Genomic DNA, 25228 nt, shown 5'->3' on the forward strand with positions numbered 1-25228 from the left:
TACACCTGTTCAGTGTACTCTACACTGTGCGTGCATATGTAAAGTTTGAGTGACAGTTATTTTTAGTGCATTTTATCTCTATAGTTTTATACTTCTGAAGATTTCACTTCACTTTTTACCTTTTCATAAAACAACGCTCACATTTACTTTAATAGCACCGTGCCTTTTATTCATCATATTTAAAGGTTCCACTTTACAAGGATTCAACTCGTATATCTTCTCTTTTGTGTATTTTGAGTCGTGATATGTAGTAGAAGCAGTTGGAGGAGTAAAAGTAGTGTGCTAGTTGTTGTAGTTATTGTCTTGTTGTCATATACACCGATCAGGCATAACATTATGACCACCTTCCTAATCTTGTGTAGGTCTCCCTTGTGCCTCCAAAACAGTTATGACTCATCAGAGAATGGACATGGACCTTCTGAGGGTGTCCTGTGGTGTCTGGCAACACAATGTTGTTAGTGGGGGCCACAGATACTTGATGAGTTTGGGATCTAGTGAATTTGGAGGCCAGGTCAGCACCCTGCACCTGTTCTTCATGTTTTTTTTTTGTTGTTCCTAACCCGTTTTTTGTGTGTGCCTGTGTCAGGCTGCATCCTGCTGGGGATGGCTGCTGCCATCAAGGAGTGTCATTGCTATGGGGTGGGGGTGCCTGGTCTGGTCTAGGTGGGTGCTACATGTCTAAATAACATGCACATGAATGCCAGGTTCAAAAGTTTCCCAGCAGAACAATGAATTGTCACAAGATGATCAATGTTGTTTACTTCTCCTTTCAGTGGTTTTAATGTTGTGGCTGATTGGTGTACGCATCACAGTATTTTACACCGCTGTATGTTTTCATGAACGTATTGTGGAAGTGATATTAAACACGACTTGAATTTTGTATTTCATTCTGAAATTTAATTTATTCTTGGAAAAATCATAAATTGTACAATCTACAATTCTATTCATATTTATATATAAGCATAGCAGATTAATATCTTCTCTTAATTTCGGTTTCGACAATGTCATATCTCCCCCTTTTTATTCCCCATTTTATGCGTGTGAGAGATAAATATCATAGACTCTACTTGGTGGAGACTCTATGTTTCCACTGCATAATACCCTTGTCATTAAGCTTGGTCATTTCCCCGTTTGTTACTGCTGCTTTGTCATATTAGATTAATTTTGCCCCTCAGTGTTTACCACTAATTATAAACACCAGAACAGATGGCATAGTAATTCTTTTCCTGTAATTTTGCAGCTCGGCCAAAGTGCTGCGGCCACATCTTGTTCCATGGCTGATCCTCACAGCTCCAAGCCCACGGGTGAGAAAGGAGAAGTTTGATTACTGATGAGGCCTGATGGTAACTACCGGTTTCTGTTTTTTTTTTTGTCACATCCTCACATTTGCTTCCCGAGATTGAGTAAAAACACAATATCGCTGTATCAGTGTATTGTAACGCTGAGCCCGATGAGTAGAATTTCCGTCTTCCCAAATCTCAATCCTCGCAATCTTTGAGGGAAAACACTACTTGCTCTTCACGGTGATTGCCCTCAATAAACAGACTTGTCATTCGCTTCACAAACAACACATGTTCATCTCAAACAATGGTTCAGAAGATTTGATTTCGCCCGGCGATAAGATTCTGTTTAAGTTGTGTTGTGTGCATTTCTTTTGTTTTCCCTCCAAGTTTGAGATTTGTTCAGGGTGCTCTTCTCGATCCCGCTGCCGCCTCCCTGTGTACGACACCCATGTTTCCCCATGCGTGCAGCGTTTGTGTGTTTGTGTCAGTTATGGCACAAACACATATAGCTTGTGCCGCAGTGGTCGGCTCTCAGACAGATGGCTCGTCCTCACTTCTAAACTGGCTGATATTGGCTGGTGGCTGGGACTGGACAGCCATCGTAAACTTGCCATATGTTGCAATATGCTGCACAGATTGCGGCAGGGGGCTAGTCTATTAAAGGGCATAGAGTGGCAAGATGAAACACTGAGCATATGTTTATGTCATATCATCTTCATTTATGTCGGGAACACATTAAGCTGGCGTAGAAGAACAGGGAGAGAATATGTACAAGTACAAGAGCATTAAAGTCACTTGTATGAGATTCAATATTTTTTGGAACATCATTAAGTTAATAAGTCAGATACAATTTATGCAGCAGCTGAGGCTCCAATAGGAGTCGATGCGCTGCCTTAAAAGGCTGTTGCCGATTTCTCACGAGGGCAGAGTGCGACCAGGACGGGAACTTCTCTCCAGACCTGCAAATGGTTTCTTTCCTCACTGCGAATGAATTTTTCTCCGTGGCTTGACAGGTGAAGCAGCCGAAGAGAGCGAGCGATTGAGAGAATGGAGAAAACAGAGGGAGAAGGAGAGCGAGAGAGAGAGAGAGAGAAGGGGGAAGTGGTTTAAAGTGTCAAGCCTCTTGAAATTGGCTACTTCCCTCCTTGCGCGCGTGTGTGTGTGTGTGTCTGTGCAAGTGCACCCACCGTGGAGCCCCGCATTTGCCTGAGCCTTTGTGTGCGTATGACTTAGGGAAGGAGTGTAATGATTTGTCTTTGGCATCCCTTGAGTGAATACAGACTCTCACCCACCTAACCGCAGGAGTAACACATTAAAGGAGATGGCTGAATAAGATTCGAATGTGAGATGGAGGGAGAATAGCCTTTCTGACACCACGCCGTATGAAACTTGCAGCTGTAGCCTGGGGACAAAGCTAGTCCTGCAGTGACAAGTGCTTGCAGAAAGCTAAAATGACATTTCAGTTTGGGGGTTTGACGTTGAACCAAGTGACAGGGCAAGGATGGATCAGTGCTTCCCACCAGGCCAGATGGACACTCCTCTAAAGGAAGTTAGAAAATAGGTTATTCCATCAGCTAGACCTCAGTGTGCAAGGAGTATAATAAATCAGCTGCAGCTCCTGCAGTAAAGTAATACTAATAGTGTGTTATGCGCGAGGAATAGATTTTGCCCAGACAGCCAGTCGAGAACAATAAATGCCATTCAGTCACTCTGTGTCTCTCCCCAGGCTGAAACGCCAGTCAAAAATGAGGGCTAGGAGAGACACTAAATGCCGATCACTCAAATTCTGTTTGACCAGTGATCCATAGTTTTGTTGTTGTTTGACAAGTACACCACTAAATTGTGACATATAGCTACAGCCGGATGTGTTTTTTTTTTCCCCTTATCATCAGTATATATACAGTACCAGGTCCAGACCTCAATCTATCGGCTATTTTGAGTACTGGCCACAGAGGTCAGGTCACGCTGACGTGATGAGCCGATAGCTAGCGGCAGTAAAGCAATATGCTTCATTATCCTCCCAAAACATCAACTGTAGGCGTAATGTCAGGCCTCAGAATGTGAGGACAATGCTAGTTCCTGGAGATAGTACTTATCGGGCCAAACTCAATTTTTATTGAGCCATCAAAAATACCAGCAGAAATGAGTCAGCTGCTCATGCTCGGTCAGTGCTGCACATGGTGAATCCAAGCTTTTGTCACAGTTAAGTTTGAAGCAGATTGCAAAATAACCATAAATAATGACTACACGTGAGTTTTCATACACTACGCTGTCACCAAGGCACAGCCAAAGACAGGCTAAACTGTTCTTTAAAAGTAAAAATGCCATAAGAATAAAAGAAGGGCTTGTTTTTATTTCTTTTACCATTTACTAGTCTTCATTAATTCAATTAATGAATGAATGAATTGTATCAGGAAACCACGGAAAAAAGCCATTTCATTCTCTCAGAGCGTAAGATGGCATCTCTAACGTCCTGTTTCGCTCCGCTAAATGATTTAAACCAAACAACTTTGGATTTTGCACTTCTAAGGTAAAGTAAACAACCTTGGAACCATCACTGAGAAATTATGATAAAACCAGTTTTAAAGATCAAACTTATTTCCCGCCTATCGGTTAATTAATTTCAACACATAAAGAAACCACATTAACTCGGAAGCTCTTTGTCTTAACAATAAGCTAGTGTTGATACTGGCACGAAAAGAAACAATTAAGTTATGATTTTTATATATTTTTTTCCTTATACACTGCTGGAAAATCAAATCTAATCCGCTTTATTTGCCGTGTACGTATGTAGACACATTCAATGAATTTGTTCTGTGCTTCTTAGAGACAGGAAGAGGACCAAGCCACCTTAAACAATGACGTCCAAATATGTGTGCTTCTTTTTCTAAATGCACATTGTGTTGACAACTGGGGATGCAATACAGTATATTTTAATCCACAACATTAAAACCACTGACAGGAGAAGTAAATAACATCGACCATCTTGTGACAATTCAGTGTTCTGATAGGAAACTTTTGGACCTGGCATTCATTCATGTGGATGTTACTTAGACATGTAGCACCCACTTAGACCAGACCAGGCACCCCCACCCCATAGCAATGACACTCCTTGATGGCAGCAGCCATCCCCAGGAGGATGCAGCCTGACACAGGCACACACAGAAAAACGGTTTAGGAACAACTCAAAAAACATGAGAAACAGCACAAGGTGTTGACCTGGCCTCCAAATTCACTAGATCTCAAACTGATCAAGTATGTGTGGGATGCACTGGAACAAGCCTGATCTACAGAGGCCCCTCCCCTCAACCCATACGACCCCCACTGACAACATTCTGTTGCCAGACACAACAGGACACCCTCAGAAGGCCCATGTCCATTCTCTGATGAATCACAACTGTTTTGGAGGCACAAGGGAGACCTATTAGGAAAGTGGTCATAATATTATGCCTGATCGGTTTATACAGTAGTTGTCTGGTGTATTGTTGGCCATTAAGTAAGAAGATTAAATTGTTATTATTTTTCCAATAATGGAATTTTTCCTGCTTCTCTCCTCTGCTATAAAATAGCACATTTTCTCCACGTTTGCATTTCTTAGATTGATATCATCGGTTATCATTTTGATACTGGCGGCAGCAAACAGATAATTATCTGTTATTGTTTTGGCCCCTGAAATTCCATACTGGCGCTATGTTGCGGAGGCAATCCAAGTCTGCCTGATGTGAAATGATATAAGCTTGTTGGTTGATAGCAAAAATCCAAGTAAATAAACAATGCTGGTTTATCTTACTCAATCGTCCACAAAATGAGTTTGGGCAATGTGAGCAAATCTTATGTAAATCTCCCTCCCCTAGAGGAAAAGTTTGAAAACCACAGCGGCAAGCATTGCTTCTATTGACCCACGCAGGCCCTGTGAGTTCCTGGCCACGTGCCACGCATTACTGCTTCTCCATCACCGAACAGAGCACTGCTGCGAGGTACTTGTTGTTCAGCCACCCTGGCAGCCAATTAAAAAACAGCTGGAGTTTTGCAGAGCCACTGAAGATAAGGGCCATTCTCCAGGGTGCAGCATTCGCATAACTGCGCCACATTATCCTCAAGGGACAATCAACAGCCGACAGCAATACCATGCAAATCAGAGTGAAACGAAGAGCTGTCCTTAAACTGGTATATGCTTTCAAAGATCAAGTAGTACTAGAGTCTGGCCTTTATTTCGTTTCGGTATACTCGATTAATAGGCGCAGCGCTGCATAATATTTGCAGAAAATACCATAAATGCAAACGATAAATACGGATTGCAGTTTGACCCTCCATCCAGGCGTATATGTATGCGAACAAAGCATACAGCAGCGCTTTAATACTGGGGAGCTGGAGCTGTAAAAATGCCCAAGTATACTTCTTTTGTGAGGACTTGACTTTAACAGGCTCACAGTCTATTGGGCCTTGACGGATGGTTAAAGAGACCCTGCTAGACAAGCTATCAGGGAAACTATCATGCAACCGGCAGCTGGCTCAGCAGAATGCACTGGTGATTTAATTAGAACAACCACAATAATGATGATTGCGTCTCTCTTGGGCCCATGGTGTTTGCATTACATCTGTATGTGAGCACAACCACCTCATAGGTCTTACAACGAGACCATATATTGGAGGAAATAGGGTAGTTTTAATGTTTTATGCCTGCCGCCTTAATGGCATGCTTCAGTTAAGGCTGGTTTAGCTCAGTTAAGGATTGCTGATTCTGTTATTTAAGGAGAGCAGTGTTTAGTCTGTTTGTGCCAGATGATTTAATTACTTAATCTTTTGTAAAATGTCGACTTTCGCGTATGGAGATATGGACATGGATGTGGACCTCAGCAGAAACGATCTTTAGCTGCACATATGCATACGTTACATTTCTATTTCTGTTTTCCATTGAAACAAATGACTGTAATTTTCCCTTTGTATTTGTTTGGATATTAGATGCTACAATTAATCTGAATTAGGGAGCCAAAAGTTGATTTTGAGTTTGTCTAGGAAAATGTCTGCTCCAAACCCCCCAGACTATCCTGTTTCATTTGGCACTGCATCTATAGGGCTAACCTGTGGCATTCTGTTTCTCGGTGTACATAGGAAACAGGTGTATGCTTTATGAAGTTGGTCACTGACTTTATCTCCTTTTTGGATGTCTTTCCTCCAGCTAGAGACAGATTGAAATCATTTCAGGTCAGGCCGCCAGGAGTTCACAATGCAGAGAGGTCTGCAGCTCAGACAGAATCTCTGATCCCCGATAACATCTCCCCACTCTCTGCTCTGGCGTTCCCTTCATCTTTCCCTTTCTGTTCTCCTTCTCTTCTTCGTCCCCTCTGGTTTTTCCCCCCCGAACCTTTTAGCGGCCGAACATTTTTGATAAATAATGATTTCCGGGGTGCGAGGCTGGCAGAGGGGCAAAACGGTCATCGGCTGCCACAGAGAGATGGTTCAACCCGGGTTTTGGAACCTCCAGCTTGGTTGTGCATTCCAGCAAACATAATTGGCAGCGTTTGCAGGTGGGAAGCCGGTGAAGGATTGTATGCTCGTTGCTTGACCACTCTAGTGGTTGGTTGGTCGCACAGAAGGGTGGGATCCCAGGGTGATGGTGTGAATCTTAATTCTGGATTTTGATGTATGACTGGGCTGGTGCAAATGCCATATATATTTCTCTTTGACCAAGTGTGCTTAAATACCTGGGTGTGTGGGTATTTTTCCGCACGAATGCTAGGGTTTGTGTACTGTCTGTATTTGTGAGGACACACCACGCCACTGGGCACGGAGTCATGCATTTATCGGGTGTGTGTGTGTGTGTGTGCGTATGTGTACATGTGGCAGCCTAATAGTCTCTCTCTCTCTCTAATCCTGGGTTTATCTACTGGTCACTGAGGTGGGAACAGCACCAAGACGTCAGTCATCTGGCTGGCCAACCAAAACCTCTTTATTTCCACTGTCACTGGAACCCATTTGGAGGGATGGAGATTTATTTGGGCTCTCTTATCTCTGCAGTCCAGTCAGGAATCGCATAGCTGAACTCGTGTATCTTTTCCACCCTCTGGATAGAGTTGAGGGTAAAAGAGCCCCAAAGGCCAAAAGTCCTTCATGAATACGTTCCACAAATCGGCAGCACATGCCTGATAACGTAAAAAAAAAAATTGCTGCACTCTAAAGTTAACTGCATTCAATAAATAACACATTTCTGTCAGCCAAAATATTCTGTAAAATTATATTTATTCCAGTACAGTTCAACAATATATTGCAAAGACATTGAGCGTTTTATCGGGTACTGCTGGACGGGAAGTAAGATTCACTTCATTTTAGTTACTTATTTGTTGTCTTTATCCATGAAGACTGGGTTATGTCCTCTTCTCTTATCAATGCTCAATTGGATTGTGAGATAGAGACTCCCTTTTTTTCTGAGCCTGTGTTTGACTTTTTGAAGCTGCGTCATGTTGGAGAAAAGAGTCTATAGGTCCTATAGATACTCTGTCATCCTACTAACGTTTAGATCACTGGATTTAGTTTGATTAGAACACATTGCAGAGAGGTTGTGAAAATCCGTGGAGGTAAATCTGCAACATTACCAATTTAGACTTCATGTTTTCTCGCTCCCAGGGTTCAGTAACACACTGTCCGGATTTCTTGACCCTGGCCGTACTGTATATTTTAGAAATGGAGACATAGATTGTACCTCGTTTTTATGATTACCTCTTTGCAAAAATACCAAAAAATGGCAATCAAGTATACATTAACTACATGATGTGCTTATAGGTTTCATTGCTTTTAATTATTGAACAAATCATTATGATTTGATACACTTTTGTGTTTGTTAGATAGTAAATTAATACATTATCACTTTCACCTTTTAAATAAGAGCAGGTGTTCCTGTATTTGCTATATATTGCCATAAAATTAAGTCAATTATTGCTTCAAATTTGACTCTGTGTTCCTTTTCTGACTGTAGCAAAGGGTGATTTGGTCAGAAAAGGAAAGAAAACGAGGCAGTGGGTACAGAGAGAAAAAAAAAAACCTGAAGCACTGGAACGGCATGTTTCCATTTTAGCCGGGCAGCGAGAGTGGCTTTCCCCACAACCATGCATCAGCCAAGTTAAGAGGTTAGGCCTGGCAAGTCATTACTGTCAGAGCTAATGTAGAGAGATGAGGAGAGGGACCGGGGAGGTAAGCACTCACTAATGAATGAACACACTGCTAAGTCCAACAATTACACGCCCATGTAAATGTAAGGATAACACACCAACACAAGCACATAGCCGCTGCTGAACTCTACAAAACTTAACGGGTTTGAGAGCAAAGTCCGTCCAGATACTTCAGGCTTGGAGATTGTTTTGCAGGTAATGAATGAAAGAAGATCCTTCTCTCAGGCTGGAAACGGGAAGTATAAAGTGTCTTTCGGGGCAGAAATCAGGCAAGATGTTAGGGAAATGGCTCCTAGCGTACATTTCCTTGAGTGGCTGTGCTAATTTTAAAGAGTTCACAGAGGTGGAGTCACAGAGTGGAAAAATAAACTTTAGGCCTGTGTAAGGTCTGTGTATCCCTGGATTTCGAAGGACAGCAGGGGGTGTTTCCCAAGTTAAACCACCTTGGATTACGGAAAGTGCCGTGTCTGTTAGTATCTCCTCATAATAATTTATTTAACCATCAGCAATGGCTTTGTTCAGTCCTATGCATCATTCCTAATACAGGTCAGGGATGTTGTTTTCTTTAAAGGACCATTTCCTCCACTTTCTTTTTCACCAACATCGACCACAGCAGTTTGAGATACCACTGTTGCACCTGAGAAGAACACAGTATCCATTGTGCAACAGTGACACGTCATTTTAAAACCTGTTTTTGTCACTTTTTTTAATTCGTTTTTTAAATTTTCACACTAATACTCACTGTTCACCGCACTCATACAGTTAGATAGACTGCTATATATTTAAAGATAACACATACTATATACTACTATACTACATACATATGCAGACGACACTGTACTCATGAGGTAAATGCTCATGTGTTTACTGTAGAACGCAGCTCTATGCACACAGTTTTGCAGCACCTCTTTCAGTGCTTTACCACTATGTGCAGTATCTAACACCTCTCTTGGATTTCTTCCAGCGCGCTAAGCTGCTGCAGGATAAGCTTGTGAAAATGACAACACAATTATGTTATTGAATTGCAAAAAGCTGAAAACCCAGCTTTAAGAGTCTAAACGCGCTAATGTGTGCCGACACGCGCGTATCACACATTCACAATGTTTAATTGAAAGAAAATAAAAAAATAGAGCCGCATATGCAACCGTATGCATGTTTCACTTTGCAAACCAAACATCACCTGACCGTGCGTTTATTTCTTCATATCAACCTCTGCAAGAAAAGGTTATCATGCAAAAAAAGAAATTTGGGATGTGAGTTGCCTCTTTTCAAACAAACACCACGAACCCAAATGTTGTAATCAGTCCCAGCACGCTAGCACATGCTTGTTCAACCTCAGCAAAGAGTGAGCTGTACTTACTCGGTTCACTCACATTTGGGCAGGACTCTAGCAAGAGGCCGTGGACCACCAACACTGACACCCACTCTCTTGGCAGTCTCAGCTGTCCACCAATCAAGGGTGTTTACCGCCGCCTGGCTCATGATGTCATTCCGGCTCCCACTGCCAGACTAATAACCACCATAGAGCCGGGAATGTGTGTTTGTCTCAGTGCGGATATGTGTGTGAAGAATTCCACATGTCGGAGTAAATGGTTGTTTCTAACGAGTCCAGAGTTGGACTGAGCGATAATAAAGCGCGCTTAGCGTGCAGCGAAAGGTCAGAGCAAGTGATGTCGGGTTTCAGTTTGTCCCTTTATCCATTGTTTTTTGCCTTCATATTTATAATCAGCAGGCACTTGTCAAGGTGTAGAAGATAATCAGGTGGTTTGAGGAATGCAGGGAGGGATGGATCCTGTCTGTAAAGACAAAACGACAGAGGAGGACTGACGGTGAGCAGACAAGACTAAGATAAAAGTAAAACAAAGGAGCACTGTCACCGGAACTTTTCTCTTATTGCTTCATATCTCATCTTTCAAAGACACCGATTTGAGATAACATTTTTACAGCGACATATTTTTTGTATCTGCTTGAAGAGATAAGCCTCCTTCAAATATGACATGTTAATCAAATACCAATAGTGGAAGAAGTAATGCAGCTTTGTTGCTTGGTTTAAGGAATAAAGATTGCTTTACAGCTTTAGGTCATACACAGTTCCTGTACCCTATACTGCATTCGTTGTAATAGCACTTGTCCTGCTTTGCATTGAATTCTCCTCTCGCTCATAGCGTACATTGTCTATGACCATAATAGATTTACTATATGCATTCGTACATCCGTTAGAGTACAAAAGTAATTTGTAGAAAGGTCCCTATTGTGAGAATTTTCTTTCATCGGTTACACAACCGCAATCGTCAATCAATGACATGATTTATAGTTTTGGTCATTTTCAAAGTAGAACCGAGCAAGTTTATTGTGGAGCAGGCTTGTGCTGGACCGGATTTATTATGCACTAAAATGAAACAGAGGAAAATGCAATAGCGAGGAAGAAAAGAACTCTCCCACTGTGGCCGTTTTGGGAGTGCACATCCAGTAGATCAGTAGGAAATATGGAATACCCCTTTGCTATTATTGCGTCTATTTACATTTTGGCGCTCTGAATACAAAAGCTACACGCAAGGACCGCAAATATGATTGGAAAAGGAGGATCTTGGCAGACGAGATAACTAAACTGTTGGACACTGTACAACGGCCTATAGAAAGCGAATAAATAGACACAATGCAAAGGTGGAAAGTTAAATGACAATCAGTAGGAGGAAATAGTCCAAATATAAATCATTTGCTCATATCTGGATGAAGCAGAGACGGGGAGAAAGGAGAGGAGGAGAGATAGTCCAGTTGGTGCTCCATCCATCATCTGTTTGGATTGGATGCCAGCTTGATACTGGGAACATTCACTGATTAATATTCAGTACAGGGTGGAGGGCGCATAGGGATGTGGGATGAATTAGCCAGCTTATCCTCTGAGATTCTCAGATTTACTACTCTCCAAACAGCCAAACGACTCTAGTGGAGGAGTTTTGAGAACCAGAAAATCTGGATCACTCTGCAGAGGTTTATCGCATCTCTTTACTGTAACAGCGTACACGTGTTTTGTTCCAGCTTGCTGTCTAAACATGATGAGGTTAATGACTCGTGCCTCGGGTGGGTCCTGAATTTGCAGAGAAGCCCGCAGAAACGGAGGTGTCAGCAAAGTGGCGGTTGGATTGACCGACGGGGTCAGCATTTCTGTCACATGTGCATCACCGGCCGCCGCCATGGGTGACCACTGCTCAGCAGAAATGTCACCGTTCCCCTGAAAACGGCTCAGCAGACTGGCTCTCTTTCTCCAAGCGATCTCTCAAACGAATTCCTCTCATTCCCGTCATTTCTTTCTATTTCTCCTTCTCTCTCTCTCTCAAACACAACACACTTGCAACACCTACAGACGTACTATAGTGGAGCAGCCGCCACAGAGCAGTGACGGAAGACCTTGGGTGTCAGCCTTGGCGTCAGCAGAATACATTTGTTTGCCTTGTGTTGTCATTATTTGGCCGCGGCGTTGGCGAGTAACGTCTGCGCCGTGTGGAACACAAACTCGAGATATTGTGTGACACCCGTGAGCTCGCGGCAGGTCAAAATGTGTCATGCATTTCACAACTATGTAAACACTCTTTTCCAGTGGATTTCTGGACACCTGCGCCGAATTGTGCTATAATCATTTTGAGTGGTTGACCTTTTGTGACAAAAAGGAACGGGAAAAATAAACACGTGGAAACGTCTGCTTGGTGTGCAGAAAGTGGGGATGGAAATAAGAGCAAATAATCAGCACTTAACCTATTTTTTTTCTTTTTAAATATATATCTTACCAGCCCAAAACAATTAGATGACATTGATCGGGTTAGGAACCCAGACACGGATATCTCAAAACTTGGAGAAATTATATGAAACTTATTTGAAGTGTATCTTTTTTAAATCTGGGTGAAGTTGCCTTTTAGACTTAGACTTAGAATTAGATAAACTTTAGTCATCCACAAGGGAAATTGCTTGGTCACAATAGCTTAGTTGCACATAAAAAACACTTTTAGCCTAGTATTTTGAAAAGTCTTTCTAAAATCTTGTAGCGTATGAATATATAAAATGCTAAATGTGCGGTTTCTGTTCGTTACTGTCACTAGCGTGCCGACACTTTTTACCCCTGGGTCACTAATTGAATGTAACAGGTTATATCAACAAGTCTCCAGGTGTAAAAGTGAAAAAAAAAAAAGTGCTTAATGCAAAGTTTATTCTCAGTAGATGTTCTTCCACCTCATCACGGTTGCAATATCATTCATCATAATGAATCGAGCTGCTGGCTGCGGCTGGCTCGGGGAGACGGGAGTTGCACTGTTTGACTCAGTGTTCGGTGGGTGGAGGACATAAGCTGGCAAAGCTGGTGGATAGAGGGGTACCGCCTTGCCTTCTTCTGCCATACTTCTAAATGCATACAGCTGGCCATCTCAGTTTTCAATTCCCATCCGCGGTAAACGCGGGGCAAAGCAGATGGAGATATGACTGGCTAAATTGAACTAGGCTGTCCAAATATTATATGACCTCACACGAGCTTTTAGGGGTCACTCAAACTTCCTCTAAATGTTGTTGTAGGCGACTTTGCACCCATTTCCCCCGCATGCGGCCAGACGCACGCATGCAAACACACAAGGACTCGCGCCAGAAAACACACACAGACGTGCGCTTATACACCGTAATCAATCTCCCATAAGCTGTCCCAATCTTTTTTTTTTTTTTTTTATCTCTGCGATACACGCTTTACTTTTCAGCTGCAGAGAAATGGTTTCCAGCTGATCTCCACCTTCACATTTGCGTTACTCTCGGATGTCCGTATGCTGCCGACTATAGGAAAGGGTCAGGAGTGTTGGATATCACAACACTGTATCTTGGGCGAGCAAATTGCTTTACGACCCAGGGCTGGTCATACTGCAGAAGACAATCTGCTGTACGCAGGAATAATGCTTCTCCACCTGATACCTTTTTAAAACAAGAGTTTTTATTTTTCAACAGAAGATTTTGGGAGTTTAAGGTCACTGGTTAAAACTGTGGCACAAAATCTTTCATCGCGCAAAACAAGCACGACCGTTTTACCTGACAGCGACCCCCGAGCAAGGCATTTAACCTTCCAGCAGAGCTTGTGTATATATACCAGGGGAGTGTCCAGTGTGAAAGAGTGACACTACATGAGAGTATACCAAGGTGAGGCTTCAAAGGAGTGAGCACGCTGAGCCGACTTTCTAGGACAGATAAAAGCAGACCGTTTCAATAAAGGAAGATTTGGGCTGCGCGGCAGCAGTGAAAGAACATTCTTTGAAAAACAGGAAGACAGATGTTGATAAAGACGGGCTGATATTTTTACTTTAATAAAGCCGGAGAAAAACAGGCTATTATCACTGACTTATTACTCCAAGATGTAAGATATTGCCGAGCCTTATTCATAAATACTTGGAGCTGGATTCCTCGCCCTACGCTTATTTGTTCCAGAAGCTCGAAATGGGGAAGGGAGGAGTGTCGGCTCTTGTTGTTCGGGGGCGTGTTGAGGAAGTGAGCGTATCTTGTTATGGAGACGAGACCGAAGCGACGCTTTTCTCTCCACTTTTGTCTCCGACCTCCGCGGATGTTTGTCTTCCTGCATTGTCTGTCCACCTGCTGATGCTGTGCGCGTTCTGTCTGCCTGTTAAGCCTGTTGCTTTCACTGCTTGTTTCTTTCTCTTTCGAAAAAAAAGAAAAAAGAAAAAACGGCAGACATACCCATAAATAAGGTACAATTTAAAGGAGGGAAAATCAATAGCAAGACATTAGGCTTTTTATTTGGAGTCTTACAAGGCCACCCTCTCTGTAATGTGCTGAGAAATTAGACGTACTGCTGATTCATGGAGTGCCACGCTCCCTGTATGTGTACGGGAGTGTGTGTGCGTCCGTTTAAATGTGTGCCTAATAAAGTTTATGTCAGATGTCAAAGCATAACGCATAAAACACAGAAACAGTCCAACCTGTATCGGAGCATCCTCAACCTCATTCAGCTCCGAAAACACAGACACACAGTCGCAGCTTATAAAGGCCGAGGCTGAGTTATTATGTCAAAGACAGCCAATTTAAGTGCAGGCTTTGACCTGCATTCATTAAAACTATTTAATAGCGGCAGAATACGAGGACACGGTGTTTTAGTGAGGCCGTCTCCTTTTCCTGCTTCCATAATTTAGCTGGGATTTTTGTCTGCTTTTTCACTGAGCTGCACACGGAAACACACGTGCAGAAAAGCTTGCTCGCAACCCGGCCTCGGCCGAACTGTACTCTGAGTCATTCTCTCAGCGATAATACACAGCTGCGGGCCTCAGGCGTAAAACATTTGCCAACACCGTTCAGCATTAGGTTGGCTTTGTTGGTGGATGCTCATTTAGCCTTTAATTACCACAAATAAAATCACCTAGTCAGTGAGGTTTTCTCTCGCGTTGGCAAGTGGGGATGGCTTAAAGAAAGTGGACCTCAGGCGCAGTTTAGTTCGCTTGGCTCCTGCGTTGGACGATTATCATTTTTATTGCTTGTTGTTTGCAGTTTTAGGGAGCTTGTTGGGTTTTTCCCCATGCAAACGACCTGGGGCTGAAAAGTGAAGCCAGCGTGGGAGGGTCACAAACTACAGTTCCTCAAATGTCCACTTGACATTAGTTTGGAAAGGGAGTCGGTCCTTGTAGACCACAGAAATAAGTATATTCACACCTTAGTAGGTTTCAGTCTATACCTAAAACTGTCCTGGGTGAATTTTATACCACTCAGTCTGCAGAAATCATATAAGTTATGCCACAAAGGGTCATTCAACTTCACATACAGTCACTGGATTCTCCCACTGTTAAATGTAATCCGTTACAGACTGTTATAAGGCCAAAAACTACAGAGGAACATTGCCCCTTGATTGACTTGAAGGATGATCCAGTCATCTTTGATTCCTAAATAATGTTGCTGGTGTGATATCCATTAATAGGCCCAAATCATTTCCAGGCATTTCTGTAATGCAAGAAAATAATTTATTATCGTCTTCTTGGGACAATCGCCTCGCCTCGTAAGGGGGTAATTTATAAGCGCAGATGCAAAAGTCACACCCAAAAATGTCTGTCTTTAGACATGGAACATCGCTTGTGCTTTCCATTCTGTCAAGGGCATTACGGAAGGATGCAATCACACAGGCAGGAAATTCGGTTTGAAATGAGTTATAACCTGCAGTGCACTATAAATCATAGCCCCTAAACTCCACACTCCCTCTGTTCTCCACACCCACACTCTGCAGCAGCAGCAGCTGCAGCAGCGGCGGCCGGGAGTGCACGAGCAGGCACATGGGTGGGCATGTGCATGCTCACGCAAACGGCGCTGCGGCCGCGCTTGTACGCGAGCTCACCCATATTGCGTGACGAATGTGCACAAGTAGGGAGAGAGAGAGAGAGCGAGCGAAGAGACTACAGCTAAATTATCCTCAGAAGAAAGTAATTACTAACATACAGTAACTTGTGTAATTGACTCGGTTTCCCGTTGTCGTTTGCACACCATTTAAAACTGCGGAGGGAAAGCCAATTTCAGAGAAAACCACTAAAAGACTGATCAGTGATTAGAGTCAATAAGACATCTGCATGGCCACTCGTTTGAAGTGCTTATTGAGCGACTTGTTGGGAAAAGTTGGCAAACGGTATTTTCATTAAAAATAGTAGCTCGTGCCGTACCTTCGCTCCACTTCCCCCCTCCAGCCCGCTGACTGTCAGCTGAGCGGTGTTGTACAGTGTTGTGCGAGCTTTCTTTGCAAGGATTGAGATTTTTGCAATTACTATTTATGGTAGCGGCGACTGTAATTGCTTTTCTCAGCTCATATCGTGATCATTATCATCACTCCTCTGTCTTTCATACGAGCTGTGAATATATATGAGGCCACTCTACTCCACGGGCCTAACTGGAAAAGCATCTATGTGGGCAGACGGAGGGTGAATAGAGAGAAAAGTGATGGCGGTGGTTTTGCCGTGGTCCCCTAATTCTATTCGGTGTTTATTATTTTTCACGCAACAGCGAAATCCAAGCCCATTTAGGTAGCGTAATAAAAGCAAATTAGTAGAGCTCGTGGATATTTTATTGTGTGGTAGGGGGCCTACTGAGGCACAGGTGCCTTTCAAGCCTCTCAACAAGCCTTTGATTGGTTAGATGCATGTGAACTAAGACTCACGCTGCTTTTAATGGTGCTTTTTCCCTAATACTTACTCTGAAAGTTCTCCATCATAAATCATTTTTGCTTACTTTGCTCTCACCCTTTTTCATCTAATTTGCTTGGATCAGTAAGAGTGTACTTTTTTTTTCTCCCCCCACCATAATACTGTGTATACTGTCACAATAATTACTGCGAATGTTTGACTAATTCTGAAATCTGGTTAGATGTGCTTTATAAGATAATTTCTCGGCTCTCTCTAATTGTCTATAATTATCACTAATGGACTCTTTTAAACTGGATGACAGAAGATTAATGGAGCGATTTGCTTCTACGAAAGCCGTATGTGATGCAAATGTTAACTATTACTGTATGATGCAATTCTTAAAAGGTGTGCGAGGTGCGTTACTAATGAAACGTCTGAAGAACTCAATCAGTATTTCTAAATGCTTTAGCCTGTTCCCTGCAAACTGCATACGTACGCTACATCACTGCTGATTTTTCCGATGCGTTCCAGTTATTGACTTGTGAGTTTCCATGCGTCGTAAAAATGGACCTTTCAGACCTACTTGACGCGACGTATAAATACATCACAGTAAAGCGAATATGGGTGTTGATCTAATCGAGTAGGTATGCTTTGAATAATAGTCGCATGTGGGTGTAATTTGTCGTAAATTGGCAAACAGAACTACTAATGTGGTTGTTTAACTTCACGAGGTATTAAACTACATCGATGTAACACCTCAACAATGCGAGTCTTGAACACAGTTCTTAGCTTGACCCTCCCAAGACGCTCATATACAACAGCTCCAATTAGGCCTCCGGCTGGGGCCTCAATTTGAACCCCCAATTGAACCTGTTGTTTCTCACTTGTTAGACAAGGGTTTTAATATGAGCACTGTTGTTGTACATGTGCACACACGAACACCTGCGTGCGTGCATATACAGCGCAGATAAATGTGCATAAAGAGTGTGCCCCGGTATCAGCAAAACACACGACACGCGTATGCGGCAATAACGCCACACTGCTCCCATATAAATCCTTAATCACACGCTGTACCCTGTTTTATGAGTCATACACGGATCCAGCGCGCTGCACAACAAGCAACTTTATTTTTCCAAGAACAAAATATTCAGGCTTTTATTTGGACTTTAACAAGGCACGACAACAAATTAGGTTTTATTACCGAAACAGAACCCAGACAACATTGGAAAGTCCAGCCTTGGGAGCCTCTTGTTTTTGCCAGCGGGCACTGGATGAAGCCGGGCGATCACATATGCTTCTTAAACTAAGAAAGCTAATTACTGATATTCATGGTCCTAAACTCACTGGGCTTAACAGAGTCACGGAGGATGATTGGAGCGGTGGCAGAAGCGCTGAGGCTCCCTGCTGAGCCTGCAGCATATCGGTAATTAGCATAGTATATACTCATTATGTCAAGTTGGTGGAGACTTGCTCTCCTTGTTCTTGCAAACTTTTTCCTTAACAGGCATTGTACCGTCAACAAACATTTCTCTTTTTCCATATATTTTGTTTGTTAAGAACACGAACATGAACACGGTGGCTGCAGTGATGAAAATCATTGATTACCATTATTTGGCCCATGGGACTTTTTATCGATAGAGAAGACCATGTCAGAGCAGCACTGGGGTGCATTTAATAGGAAAAGCTGCCACTGACATCCTACTAATAGTCTTTTTACCGAAACCCCTGCTCTGAAAAATTGACATTGTTGAAACGGAGCAGATGTAAATAATTGGGGAATCATCTTGAGAATGTAGCAAGGGGCCTCTGCACAAAGGCCTGAACAGGCATAACTTGTCTAATTTATGTAATAATAAAAAAAAAAAACAAGTAAGCCCTACGTACGTTTTGATGTTGTCATGAGAGATAAAGAGAAAAACACAAATCGCGAATTCTTCTGCTTCAAGTCTCCGTCTCGTAGCTCATACATCACCGACCCATGGCATGTCAGACATCAGAGGCCGTTTTTCCCCTGATGGAAAATTGGGGAGGAAGTGAGCAACACTGGTGGCTTGGCAGTTACACACCGAGCAATAGAGTCTGGTCACGTCCTTATCCAAAACTCCACGCAAAAGCCCTGATCTCTCTTCCAGATGTAGAGCCACAACGCGAAGCCCAACACCAGATAAGGGTCAGAGGGGGGCTCTCATCGATCAATCCCAGACTAGGAGTGACTGCCAGGGTCAGAGGAGCATCTCATTATCTATGATGCAAAACAGCTGAAGACCCAGCACCTTCTCACCTGCAGGATCCGCGTGGCGGATGACCTATATTTCTGAAAGCAGTCCGGCGATAATAACATTTCCTGTATGTTTAGACGCATGAATTAAATCATATTTAAGATTGCTAACATTATTTGTGAAACTTATCTTCACTGTTACTGCACTACTTTTTATAGGACAGCTAAAATCTGTCAGTTTTAATTGCAACGTGCAAACTCAATATCATTAAATAAATTAATTAAAAAATAGCCTCATGCCTCCTTACGAAAAATTAGTTAACCCCTTGACGCCTGATATGATTTACAATTATATAAAAAAATTAATTATTTGTGTTTGTGCTTTGAAGCTGATGCTAAATTAAGTTAATTTGTCTATAGTACGCAGTATAGATATAATTTTAGGTATGATGCAAATTAGACAACAGGCATGAAAGGCAAAAACAGTAAAACATTTACTGAAATTACAAAATGTTCAAATACATTACAAATTCAAATTACACACTATACACTATAACACCAACTATTATAATCCAACAATTTGAAACAGAGTTCAAGCGTTTCACTTAGGACTTCTAAACTTGAAAACGTTAATTCACAAATTAACTTCCTATTCGTTAGCTTCCATTAACCGGATGTAGTTCCCACTCCGACTGGTCCTACGAGAAACTAGTGCTTGCAAAAAGTTCCTAGGTATGTACTGAATGTGCACAAACCCACAATGGAGTACTACGTGCGTTATTTCGGCTGCAGTCTGAGCGAAAGCAGTGCGAATTCGCGACACTCTGCGTCAAGGGGAACTACAACAAAAGTTACTAGAAGATAATGTTCATTATTCTTTTTAGGAAAATATGATTTATCAAATGATTATTTAGTTCCAGATCACTGTCAATGAGTAAAAAATAAAAATACTCGCTGTATCATGAAATGATAATATTATTTTCAAACTCGAATGCACATTTCATTACCCCTGACGGTGTGCAGTAGGCCCTACATGCATTCGCTTTTCAGTCGAGCTTTCTGTTTTAAATGAGGCTCTGAAGAGCATCCTGTAGTGGTCAGTCGCAGCCATTTATTATTTCATTAAGAAGCATTAAGTACGGCGCAACGGGCAGAAAAGTTCAAAGCTTTTAGCATTTAGAATATTATTAAATGAGACTCTGCATGCCAGTTTACTCGTAATCGTTAAGCTGCATCCTTCACGTCCATCAGCGTAATATAGAATTACATGGCTTCGGTATCAGTCAGACCTCAGAGGATCCATCTGGCCTTTGTACAAACATATGAAGCCCGACGTCCGACCGGCAACATGTTTTCTGGGGCGATCGAGTAAAGTAGTATCATATTAATTTGAAAAGTTTTTTTTCTTTCTGAGGGAGGCCTCTCGGTGGAATACCAGAAGTATGTGACCCTCCATCGGCAGCGGGGCGGCGGTGGGGTTCTGTGGCGTGTCTCTTATCTTCTGTCCAAAATGAAAAATATAAAAGAACCAGTTCTAAGATCCAAAGTAATCTTGCGGTCTGTCCTCTGTGATACTTATCAGGGCTGGAAAGATGTTTCCAGTTAATTCAGACCAGAAAAAAGGAGGACAAGCGCTTAGGGGAGGGGGCGCAATTCCCATGCAACAGAAACATGATCTAAATGCTTATTAATTTCTGCGAGGGAATAACTAGGAGGGCCAGACATGCTGCCCTGTGTTAATTTGCCCGTGAAAGTTTAGGAAGAGGATACTCATCTCTTTGCAGCTTAATAAAAAACATCTTACTGGAGCTTAAAAGATGTTATCCTCCATTCGATTTTTTTTCAATTTATCATTGACCAAAAGGCTTTGGTTTTGTGGAGTCATTGACTGCGGAGATATGTCAATTCAAAAAATTTCATGGCTTTGCTGTAGCGTGAAAAAAGCAGACACGACATAAATCATAACCATATGGATTGAAATTCCGGAGACGCTGCGACTGCTACATTGCTGTAGCTCGAATTCATCTGCGGGAAACGCTGTGAAATTAAACATACATTGCGGAATTAAATTAACCTCGCAGCTTTCGCCTATAAAGCCAAATAGACCATGTTCTGAAAAGCCCGACCTGGCCCCCGTGCGAGCGCCGACGTACATTAAACACAGGAAAGGTCGTCAGCGCCACATGTGGTGTCTGTTTTGGTTTAGAGACGTGGAATGGAACGGAGGGAAGCAGAAGAGGGGAAGACACACAGAGGGAGGTCCGCGCGCAGAGTGGAAGTCAAAAGAGAGCCTTCTCCTACCTCTTGGGGGAGACAAAACGTGGCGTAGCGTCGCCAAACCCTCTCTCCTTCCCCTGTGCAGGCAGCGGCAAAGCCCGGCTATCGTTCACTCCGTCTTCATCCGCCCGGCCTCTTAGATAAATTCTGATGTCAGAGAGAGGCGTGACTCCTAACTCAATCTGTGGTCCGCGGGAGAATGTGGGCTCCGTTAGAGGTCAGCGCCACGGGCTGCCATCCTGCCACCTCAAATGACAATAGATGACACTAATAGCAGGGAGGAACCATAAACCTTTATCAGATTAGAGACACAATGAAACTATGACATATCACTGTTGGCTAAACACCACAATGGGAAAAGTCAGTGATTGCGTTTTGCAAGAGTTTTACTGCTGTTTTATTGCTTGCTCTTGTTTATATTTCACAAGCTCTCTCCGGGCTTCCACGCTGTTCTCCCCGTTCTGTGTTTATGCCTTCCTTCCCTCTAGGTGCCTTTTGTTTGTATGATTACTTTGAAATGAGCATTCTCATGCGCTCCCCTATTGGTTTGCATTTTTCTGCTCGCCTCACAGTTGCCATCCAGGGAAACATAAATGGCAACCCCCCCCCAACGTTCATGTGTGTTTGATAAAAATCTTCCTGGTCTCTCTCCATTTGTCGGCGGCCGCTAACCAGCTCCAGCTCTGCCTTCAGCTGCCTCCCATTTTATCATGCATGCTCTAATCAAAGCCAGGTCTGGCCCCGGACACACACACACACACACACACACACACATGCATGTATGTCCACACATGCAGACATACAAATGAGAGTGCACACACTTGCATATCTCCCACGCCCTCTAATATGGTTTCAATTGTCTCTTTTAACTTCAGAAATAGTATTCCATTGTGACCGGTAAAGTTTTTTGCCACAGGCTGCTTTATTTATTTATGTAAATCTTGGTGAACAACATGATTTTAGCCTTTTCCACCTGGGCCAAACAGTGATTGCTGCATTCTTTAATATTTCTGTAAAAGCTGCCCACAGAAAAACCGTTGTAGCGAGCAGCCCGTCCCGTGTGCATTACAAGATTATTTACAAGAAATGTGCCCGAGGTGTCGATGTAATTTTCAGGTCATATATTACAATATGAATTCAAAATTACTGCAGCATGTACAAGGGGATCTGGAATAGGGGTGGAAAATGTGTTTTCTATTTTGGAATAATTGATGGGAGGCATTTTAGTACATTAACATAGTTGCTTATGATTAGACAAGCCACATTAACATACTAAGTTTCAACTTGTCAAATGTTTACAAAGGTTTATGACGTGTAAATTTAAACAAGATAAATGCATAATACCCCGTACGTCATGTACGTGTGGCCTTTCAGCGTCCCGGTGTCTCTGGTTCAGCGGAGGAAGTTGCAGCCGTTAGCTGGCCTGCATGTTGTTGGGGTCAACCTCTTGTCCTGTTGGCAGATTCCTGTTGGAGGCCCAAATAGAGAACAGGCAGGCAACAGATGTTTATCTTCCCGTCTGAAGAAAACCTGGATTAGTCGCACACAACGTCACACACGCACACGCTGCCCTGCATTGGAATGAATGGCAAGCCAATGCAGACCTTGAACAACCCCCACCACCCCCACAAAAAAAGACTGTACTGTAGAAAGTGCTCAGTCGATATAACATGAGCGGCAACAGGAGGTTCAGGCACAGTATTATTAAGCTGAAGTTCACTTGAGTTTTTGGTGCACTTGAAGTCCAGTTCACAGCGACTATAGTTATGTGGAATAATAAAAAATATATAGACTTATATCATAAAAATAGTCTTTGCTTCCAAACACATCTCAAATGTGAAGAAATGGCTTTAAGGCTCATTTAAGGTACAATGGGACGTAGACAGTGTAACCTACGCACGTAACCTGCGCCTGTGCGAGCCATTTATACTTGTGCACTCGTCAGTCTGACTCGCTCTGTAACAACGCCACCCAAACGCTACTTGCCACTTTGTCTTTTTTGCCAGTCGGGTTAATTTTTCTTTCTACTTCCTGCTTCACTTTCAACAAAGGCGACTGAAACTTTCGCAGAAGACGAGTCCTACAAATGTTTGGGGGCTTCCATGCCCTCCAACCTTATTCAGAACCCCTCTTAATACGATTGTTATGCCCTGACGGCCCACCACTGTGTTCACATGTAGGTGTACATGCATGTAAATGGTGAAAACAAAGCCTGGCAGTGGACATATACATTCTTATTACTTTAACTGTGTTGATTTTAAAATGGCAGCATTTAATGTGGCAACACCAAATTTGCAGCCTTGCCAATAAAACATAATCGAATGAAGCCGAAAACAGTGCGAGTGATTAAGGACACAACAGTAAAAGTAGTTCTCAAATTTACCGTGGACATAATTTTCCAGCAGACAGGTCATTTGCAGCTCCCGTTTTTTTTTTTTTTTTTTTCAGTCCAGCCCACAGAAGCTCGGCTGACTCATTTAGATGCTGTTCAGAATTCTTCTTCATTTGATTTAAATGAGAATACCATTAAATCGGAGATTGATGTTGCCGATTTAAGGCAGGAAACACTCTTTCTTTGTGTGTTGTGCTTGTCAGACAAGGTTGTGAATCTTATTCAAACACAGCCACTACATGAGATCTTTCTGCAGGAACGCCGTGTTTTTTGATGTTGAAATTCACAGATATTCCCCCTTAAATATTTATGACTGCCTAACCTCTTGTAGCCTGATTTGTTTTCCTTTCCTTTAGATTTTGGTGTTTGTGTTTATGTTCAGCAGCAAACTCTAGAGATTCTTCGACGCGCTGCCTTCCAAATGTACTCTGACATAAAGCAGTGAGGACTATGCTGAAGTCTATAAATGCGAAACCTAAAATTAGTAATATAAGTCATATTTCCCCTTCATGTTTATGTCAAAGTTATTTCATATCTACCGGATTTGTGCAATCTCACTGTGAAAACAGATTTGCATAACTGGAAAATATTCAAAATGTATTTAGAGGGGTTTCTGGAATAAGTATAACTTACTCATAATATTCTACTTTTCTACTGTAACTTACTGTCGTTCGTAGATTGTTTCATTTATTCGCCGCCAAATATTTATCCATCTACAGATTCTATAAAATGGAGAGGAGAGGAGAAATGCCTCTTGGCTGCAGAGACGGAGGTGTTGTTTGAATAATAATAACAAGTGTTTAAGAAGAGGAGCCGACACTCGGGAAATCTCTCTTTGAAAGCCATTAAAAAGACATTCATGTTTATTTATTTGCACGTGTTGCCAACGAATCTTTGATTAATAATACGGGGGAAGCTTTATAATGTAATGCACATGTGTTTAAGGATTGCTGTGAGAACGAGGGAGCGCTTTGCTAGCGTGCGGGTGAATAGCAACTCCATGCAGGCAAACCCTTCACCTTCGTACATCCCACACACACACACACACACACACACGCATGCATGCACGCCTTTAAATTGTAAGACCATAGATCTGGGCCAGGGGTTGACGGGGGCTTTAGCTGTTTGCTTAAGCCTTGACTTTATTGGGTGGCAGGAGTCGCCTCCCCTTTTCACACCATTAATCTTTTGGAAGGTTCCTTCCTTCGGAGATCTGGTTCTCACAATTCGGATCTAAATTTATTCCGAGGAACATTTTTGTGGCTTTTATTTGGCAAACAGCGAGGCGCATTGAAAACTGCCTGAGAAATATGCTCTCAACACTTTTTATTTTCTTCAAAAAATTTGTACCAAGTAAACAAGGCAATGAACTAATATGCCCTATAATGAGTCATATCATATGCTTGAACAGTTTCCATAACCCACAGTAGCGTTTATTATTATTATTATTATTTTTTTTAAGTAATGGTTACAAAAGAACTATTTTTCTACTCTAAATAAGAGAAAACGTGGGAGCTAAAACAGAAATATGAATGCGTCCCCTTTGTGTCTCATTGTGACACATTTAAATGAAGTAAGAGATAAAACTTGAGTCTGACACGTCAGTGTACACGAGTGTAAGAAAAGTTGATCTAATATGCAAGATACTTAAAACATGAGTTCCTTATCTACAACGAAAACAACGACTATTATTTATCTTCACCTCCAAGGCTACTTTTTGACGTTTGGCCTTTTCTGTGTGTGTGTTATAAAGTGTTATT

This window comes from Chelon labrosus, assembly GCF_963514085.1.
Source record: "Chelon labrosus genome assembly, chromosome: 9".
In the NCBI taxonomy this organism is placed as follows: Eukaryota; Metazoa; Chordata; class Actinopteri; order Mugiliformes; family Mugilidae; genus Chelon; species Chelon labrosus.